This window comes from Nycticebus coucang, chromosome 11, assembly GCF_027406575.1.
Source record: "Nycticebus coucang isolate mNycCou1 chromosome 11, mNycCou1.pri, whole genome shotgun sequence".
Lineage (NCBI taxonomy): Eukaryota > Metazoa > Chordata > Mammalia > Primates > Lorisidae > Nycticebus > Nycticebus coucang.
This window is the reverse complement of record NC_069790.1, coordinates 97,406,759-97,414,902: the sequence shown is the minus strand read 5'-3', so window position 1 is coordinate 97,414,902 and position 8,144 is coordinate 97,406,759. Positions and strand designations below refer to the sequence as shown.

Below are 8,144 nucleotides of genomic sequence, written 5' to 3'. Positions count from 1 at the left end.
TACAACTCGTCCAGAAGTTAATCTATGTTATTACTGCTCTGAGCACATAGGGGTGCTTTGAATCAAAATTATCCAGGGTAGGTTTAGTTGTAGAAGACAATCTATTTTTTTTGTTGTTGTTGGGGATTCATTGAGGGTACAATAAGCCAGGTTATTTCTTAAATGAGGGTTAACTTAGTTTCAAATGAAAATGCTAACTAATTTCAAGTTAAGAAAAAGAAAAAAGGAATTGATATAAATTAGACACCTGGTCCAGGAGTACTAAATAGATAATTAGTAAAATATTTTTATATCTAAACTAATATTAACTTATATTAATTATAACTATTTCTTAAATACCAATTTCAATCCTACTTTACCTCAAAATATTTTCTGATGCACTAATTCTCATTAATCAATGCTTTTGGGGTATTATCATATTAGTTACTGTTTTAACACATTAATTCTATGTCATTTGAATGATAGTTCAACAATTTACTCATCATAATTGAAAAGCTTTTTTGAAACAAGAATTTTATATTGCATTTTCTCCAGAAGACCCTATGCTCCTGAACACTTGGCTAAAAGTAAGAAATAGACCTGCCTTTTATATCTCTAATTGAATCTATATTCTCTTTTCACAAAACAAAAAGTTTACTTAAAACTGTCAGCCAAATTTTCACTAAGTTAATGGAGAATTTTTAGTGTCTCAACTTCCAAAGTGCTTTTTAGAAAAGCTGAATTTTCCTTCTCACTATCATTGCAGAATTTTCAGCAGTGTGAGTTACCACATCCACTGGCCCAAAATGTTTCTGCCCATACTTTGAATGATTTAATGCCGTTTCATTACCTATTACAAATGAATATGAAGTCTCTCTGTCTCATGCACATAATTATATTTTCCTTGTCTTTTACAAAATATTCACTACCTTCTGTTAGGACATCATTTGGAAATCAACATCCTAGTGATGTAAATAAATATCGTTATGTGTTGGTTCCCTTGTTTAAAGATAAGGATATTGGGTAGAGTTGAATTTAAGATTTAATACCCATGATTCAGTGATTGAGACCTTTGGCTAAAGTGAGCCAAGTAGATATAGCTATGACTACGGTGAATGAGGAAAGCTAAGATTGATAGAGAATGTAGTTTCTTATTCAACATTTACTAGGGAAAAGCCACTATTCTAGGTATGGAGGGGAATCCTACATGTGCACTATGCTTGGCATATTCTTATAACCAACACGTGAAAACTTATGTTAGTGACAACATTTATAAAGGCAAATGAGTCCAACGTTTTCAGTCTATTGCTTGTTATAGGGATCAAGCAACTTGCACTGTAATAGCTAGAAGTGTTTTCTGTGAAATTTGCACCAAGTATTCATACATGAGTTATAGTCCTGGGTTCACTCTGAAGTAGCTCTAGGACAAGTTCCATAAAGTATCCTGACTTCAGTTTAATAAATATTAAAAACAGGCAGTCACCTAGTCTTTACTTAACTTTAATATTATTCAATTATAATTGAGACATAAAAGTCAGCATTAAATTGTAGGCCAGGACCACATGTGGACTAAAGTAAGAATCCATTTTGACATGAATACACCAGCACCTATAAAGCAACACTGGTCCAATGTGGTAAACCAAGTTTCTGGATATTCATTAGATTTTGCTGATATTAGATACTATTAGTTTCTTATTTAGGAAAACTCAATGGATACAGCAAATGAAGCCAAGTATTCAAATAATACAGAAGTTGCCTCTCTAAAAAGATTAATATCTGAGCCTAGTTCATTTAGCATATTTAGAAACACATGCAATATAATTTTTTTGTTCTTATTTTTAAGAATGCATCCTTTAAAAAGTACATAAATACAATTAAGACTATTTCCAGCCCGATCTAGTAAGAAGGTGTAAATATAGCTTATGCCAAAATAAATGATTCATTTTATTTACGAAATGAAGTGTATAATTTCATACGTTTTCTATGAATAATTTAACCACTTACATATTCAAAACTATAATAAATAAATAATTAATTGGAAACATTTCTTCATCATGTAAACTACCACAGAGACCTCAGGTTTGCTTGGACAAATTTGAAAATTCTCTCATTGTCTAAGAAAAATATCAGAAGATATATATTATTTTTTTCACAGAAACATTCTAAATATTATACATGTTCTTTCTGAACAGGTACTCTGAAGAGAAAACTTAATGTTAGAAAGATGATAATTAGTTTAAATGTCATATATTTTGGCTATCATTTCACTTTACATGTCACAAACGCATTTGGGGGGTAGAAAAAAATTTTTTTTCAACAAATATTACAATTTATGGCTATTTATACCTTAGAGAGCATCTATAATACCCTATTTAAGAGTTTATCAATATCTTGTTTCAACAAAATACTACTAGTGAAAAGGGAAATGCCAAAATATCTAAATTTTATATACATGCTAAATATATGATTTTCAAGATTGTATGAGCCTTAGAACATTTTAGTTTAGATTAATATTTACATATGATAATTTTTTTCTTTTTAGATTTTTTTCTTTTTAGATTTTTTTCTTTTTAGATATTCTCTTTTATCCTTATATAATTATTTCAAATACATAATATTGTTCTATTTAAATGAAAGTCTATTTAACATATATTAACACCAATTTGAAAGGGAATTTTTATTTTTATCATTGGAATTACTAAGAAAGAAAAATAGTTGCATATCAATGGGGAATTAACATTTTTATTACTAACAGTTAAAATATAGAATATTCATTCTAACAATTCTTTTTTATTTTTACTTTATTTTATTTTTTTTGAGACAGAAAAAATTTTTACTTTATTTTATTTCGTTGAGACAGTCTCAAGTTGTCACCCTGGGTAGAGTGCCATGGCATCACATTTCACAGCAACCTCAAAACTCTTGGGCTTAAGCGATTCTCTTGCCTCAGCCTCCCAAGTAACTGGGACTACAGGTGCCCACCACAATGCCTGGCTTTTTTTTTTTGCTGTTGTTTTTGCTGTTGTCATTGTTGTTTTAGCTGGCTAACTAACAATTTAAAAGTAACTTGCCAAATTATAGCCAAATATAAATTTTTTAATCATCATGGGTTTTTAAAATATTTCAAAGAGAATCTCTTTAAGTAAAAACATATACTAACATCATGCATCTTTTCAAATGACAAAATGTTACAACTTTTCTATATGCATTAGTCTTATGAGGCTACTATGTGCAAAGTTGAAACATATCACTCAAATCTAGCTCAAGAAGAAATGTTGAACAAGTATCATGACTTTGTACTCCATGGGAATTCTCAATTGCCTCATATTTCATTCTGTTTCACCCTTCCCCCTTTCTTTAAATATTGGAGGACAAAAAGCAGAAATATACAACAATCTAATTTATCAGTTAGATTCAGTCGTAAAACAGTTGATTGAAATGTTCTGCTCATGCTATGCATATGACTTTGCTAAAATTGCTGTAACAAAGAACCAATGGACTGGGTGTCACAGGCAATGCAAATTTATTGTCTCATAGTTGTGGAACCTAGAAGTCCAAAATGAAAATATTGGCAGGAATTAACGTGGAGAGGGACCTTGTGGATGACTAACTTCTCCCTACATTTCCTCATCTTATCTTCTGTGTATATCTCTGTGTCCAACTTTTTCCTTTCCATAAGAACATCAGAGCTGTTGAATTAGGACCCACACAAATGACCTTGATTTTACTTGACTTAAAAACTATCTCCAAAAAAGATCACATTCTGAAATATGAGGTTAAGGACTTAAGCATATGAATTTTGTGGCATACAGTTCAATCCAGAACACTATGTAAAACATTGTAGGAGATTAATATTTTGACTTATTTTATATTAAAGTTTCCATTTTGCAGCATAGGCAGAAATGAAATGACCATGAGAAATAAATGTATTTCCTCTGGGAGCCATCCATACTGTTGTCAATATTGCTATTAAATAAGATGGTAGGTATTATTTTCTATTACTTAGTGTAATGGCTATTTATTTATTTATTTTTATTTTTTCCACTCAGACTGTGTTTTCTCCCTCTTACTCCCCCAAAGGAAAGAAGAATGATCATCAATGGCAAATGGCAATTGGCAGTAAAGCAACACCAAGAGCCGACTTCATGCTTAGGAGATAACACTGCGCCTCCTCCTTGGGTTTCCGGTGCTCTACACATTCAGAGAGACTTCTCTAGTATAACTATAACTATAGACTATAACTATAGGAATGATCCCCGAAAGTATAGTCTTGTGATGGCTCATTTTATGTGTCAAATTGGCTAGGCTAACAGCCCAATTGTTTGGAGAAACACTAGTCTATGAGATGCTTCTGTGCAGATATTTGTGAGTATGATTTACCATTTACAATAAATGACTTTAAGTAAAGCAAATTATCCTTCCTTAAGAAGGGGGGCCTCATTTAATAGTTGAAGGCCTTGACACATAAGACAAAGGTTAGCTGAGGAAGAAGCAATTCTGTTTCATAACTGCAGTACAGAAACTGCCTGAATTTTTCAGCATGCTGGCTTACCCTGCAGATTTTAAACTCTAGACTGTGACATCAAATCATATTTGAATTTTCAGCCTCCTGTAGTGTCCTACAAATTTCAAACATCGCAGCGCACACAGCCACATGTACCAATTCCTTAAATCTCTCTCTCTCTCTCTTTTTTTTCTCTCTCAATTTAATGGAAGGGGAGAGAAAGAACTCTGGTTAAGGCATTTATAAATTATCATATATTGTACATATAAATCATATATTGTATATACAAATCATATATTGTACATATTCAATATTAATTTCATAATAGTGAACATAGAATAGACTGTATTATAGTAACATAATTCCAAATCAGGAGCTTAAAAAAACAAAGGTTTAAATCTTTTTACATCTTATCTATTTTGGATTGGCAGGGATCTCTGCCCCACATAGACATTCAAAGATCCTTTACATTGATATTCTTATCTGCTTTTATTAATAAATGATTTTTTCCCACAAAACACATGCACTGCTTTTAGTTATAACTCCATGGCTAGCACTGGTCCCATGGCCCTACCTTACTGTAATGGGTCTGGGGCATGTTACTATCCATGAGTTCAGGAGAAAATGTACAGTATTTGTGAATGCTGGTAATTAATGCCTACCACAAAATGTACATTAAAAACAAATAAAGTAATATAACTGCTCAGAAAAATCCCTCTCTATTAACACTGCCTGGTTTTTATCTTCCTGTATTCCTTTATCTAATTTAATTATTAATATTTCTACTTTTAAAGGTGATGGTCCTGTTACTATTTTTTTGTATATGCTTTATTTCTTCTTGGCAGAAATGCCAGGGTACAATAGTGATTGAGGGAAGTTGCTTTGAAATATAGTCCTGGAGTTGGGCTTTAGCTTTGCCCTGTACTAGCTGTCCCTCTGATTCTAAAATATTATCCTTAGACTCAATACCAATATCTGTTTTGGGATACATAAAAAATAAAAGGCATACACAATATAAAGGGTACAGTATAGCTATGCCTTATACATAAGTAATAACAAGTAAGTTATTACCCTATTATTCTACCATTGAGTTATGTTGATCTTTAAAACAAATTTTAACATAGCATTTTGTCACCATAGGAGTTTCCTCAGGCCCTGCTAAATGAAGTGAAAGGACGCCTGCTAACACGGTGCTGTCTCTCACACTCCATTACTTTCTATATTTTCTACATCTTAGCATTCAAGTTTCTGCTACAAGACTAAATACTAGGGCCATTCTTATAAAGAGCACATTATCTTATAATATATTCTTTTACAATTGTAATAATTTGACAATTCTGTATTTTACATATAGTACCTATTTATAAGTGCGTAAGTTGGATATGCTATGGTGATCTTTCGGAAGAACAAGAGCTAATTTTCTGAAAATGTGGAATTTTTCTACGAAGTTAATTAATTATGCAATGCTGTTCTAATCTTATATTCTATGACTTTTATCTTGATAATTTTGTCTTTTAAGAAATATAGACATTTTCAAAAAAATATTTACCACTGATATGAAATTATATGGTGAAATGTGGCTTTGGAGTTGTCTAACCTTGAATTTTACTACAAAGTTGGAATATTACTTATGAACTAAGATTTTAATCTTTCTGATATACTACTTTTTTAAAAAAAATAAGAACAGTTACTTAGGTCTTTCAAGACTTGAAAATTTAAAAATGTCAATATTCACAAAGCAGTTAAGATAAAGCAGAAATCAAGTTTGAGGTATACGTATCGTGAATGCAACGTGTGTGTGGTGGGAAGGGTCAGGGGTATGCAGTGATAAGGAACGAAAAACAGGAGATTAGGAGGAAAAGAGCATGCATTAAAAATTTGACAAACCCAATGTGTAAAATAGGAGTAGCAATACAATTGCCTACAGGGGCCAGAAAAAATAAATGCCAATGATTAAAAGGCAGGGTTTGCTTCATAAAGCCATTTCAGCTAGGATTTTGACAAAGACACAACTTATTTATTCAAACCAGGCATGCAATTTTTTAATTATCTCAAGAAAATCCATACATACAAGAAAATACATACATTCAAATAAATACAATATAATATATAATGAATAATGTATAATATATGATATATATATATATATAAGTTTTCTTGAAATCTATAGTATTTTTATTTGGTTTAGTTTTTATTTTCCCAATTATACACAAAAATACAAGAAATATCTCAATTTTTTAAACTCAATAATAAAATAAAAACACTATACATGTAATGATAAATGGCACGGGGTGATTTGAATCAACTAGAATAGATGGTGGCAAGCTCTAGAATGTTCTCAGTGCAAAATGGAAAGCCTCAGCTGAACTCCACCCAATTATTTGAAAGATGGTCTCATTTTTTTTTAAGGAGAAGTAGAAAAGCCACATTTACACATACAAATCTCATAATTTCCATATGTTGGTAACTATTTCTACTTTTAAACACTGGACGTATTAACACTTTGTAGAGGAACAAAATGTTAATATTCTCTTAGTAGAGAATAAAATCAAATATATTTTAGGGGCAAATATGGCTGGTGATTTGTCAATCTGTGAAAATAATTAGAGAGGAAATATGTAATTGTCTATAAGAATTCTTTTGAACCATTTAAATCCGCCTGCCCAGAATGTGATGTGTAGGCCTGGTGCTGCCTTTCCTGAATTACTAGCCTGGGATTTCTACGAGGATCTTGCTAGATTAGGTCTCTCTAGAGCAGTGGTTCTCAACCTTCCTAATGCTGCAACCCTTTAATACAGTTCCTCAGGTTGTGGTGACCCCCAACCATAAAATTATTTTTGTTGCTACTATATGAAGGGTGAGAAGAATATATAGTTTTAGCCCACCCTACCCCTTCTAAGGCAGGGAATAAAACATAGGGGGTGCCTGTGCAGTTCACAGTCCAGAGGCACAGGTCCATTAAAAGTCAGACCCAGGCAGAGGTCTATAGAACACGTCCCCCTCCTCCCGCACCTTACCACTGCATTACTAAAACCCTATCTACTAGAATTCCTCTCATCCAGTACACCACCTCTGGCTTTCAACTAAAACATTTACAAGATATCCTGAAAGGCAAAAACAATTCACAGTTTGAAGCATCTGAATCACATTCACATATGGCCAGGATATTGGAACTGATGGATAATGTAAGCAGAAAGAAAATGACCTACTGTCCACAGGAAGTAATCCAGTTATCTAGGGCAAATACAGGACTCATTCCCTTTGTTTACCATCTCTCAGCTGTTCCCACCATACTCTGCCTGCTGTCCAAGGTCTGAAAACCATTGTTAAATTAATTTTCTCACATTGTTATAGTTAGTTGAGATGGGAAGATAAATATGATCTTTTTACTCCATCGTGATCAGAAGCAGAAGAGTTTACTTAGCATTTTCTCAGTTTTCACAAGGAACAATTTCCACATATAAAATCCAGACCCTGCTTTAACTATATTCCAGTGAAAGAACAGCTCTCAACAAAAACTGTTAATTTGAGTGAGAAAGAATCTAATTCAAAATTTTAATTTTGTCTTTCAATTCTTCTGCTTACATTTTAATGAGGAAACTCATGAGTAGTAAAATAGATACAGACTTATAAAAGAGAGTATGTAACTGTATTGACTATA

General features: G+C 32.1%; 1 pseudogene; it reads right to left on the bottom strand.

Annotated features, from left to right (window-relative positions):
* Positions 1 to 4,019: 4,019 nt before the first annotated feature.
* On the bottom strand, positions 4,020 to 4,251 carry LOC128560691 (uncharacterized; annotated as a pseudogene).
* Positions 4,252 to 8,144: the final 3,893 nt, after the last annotated feature.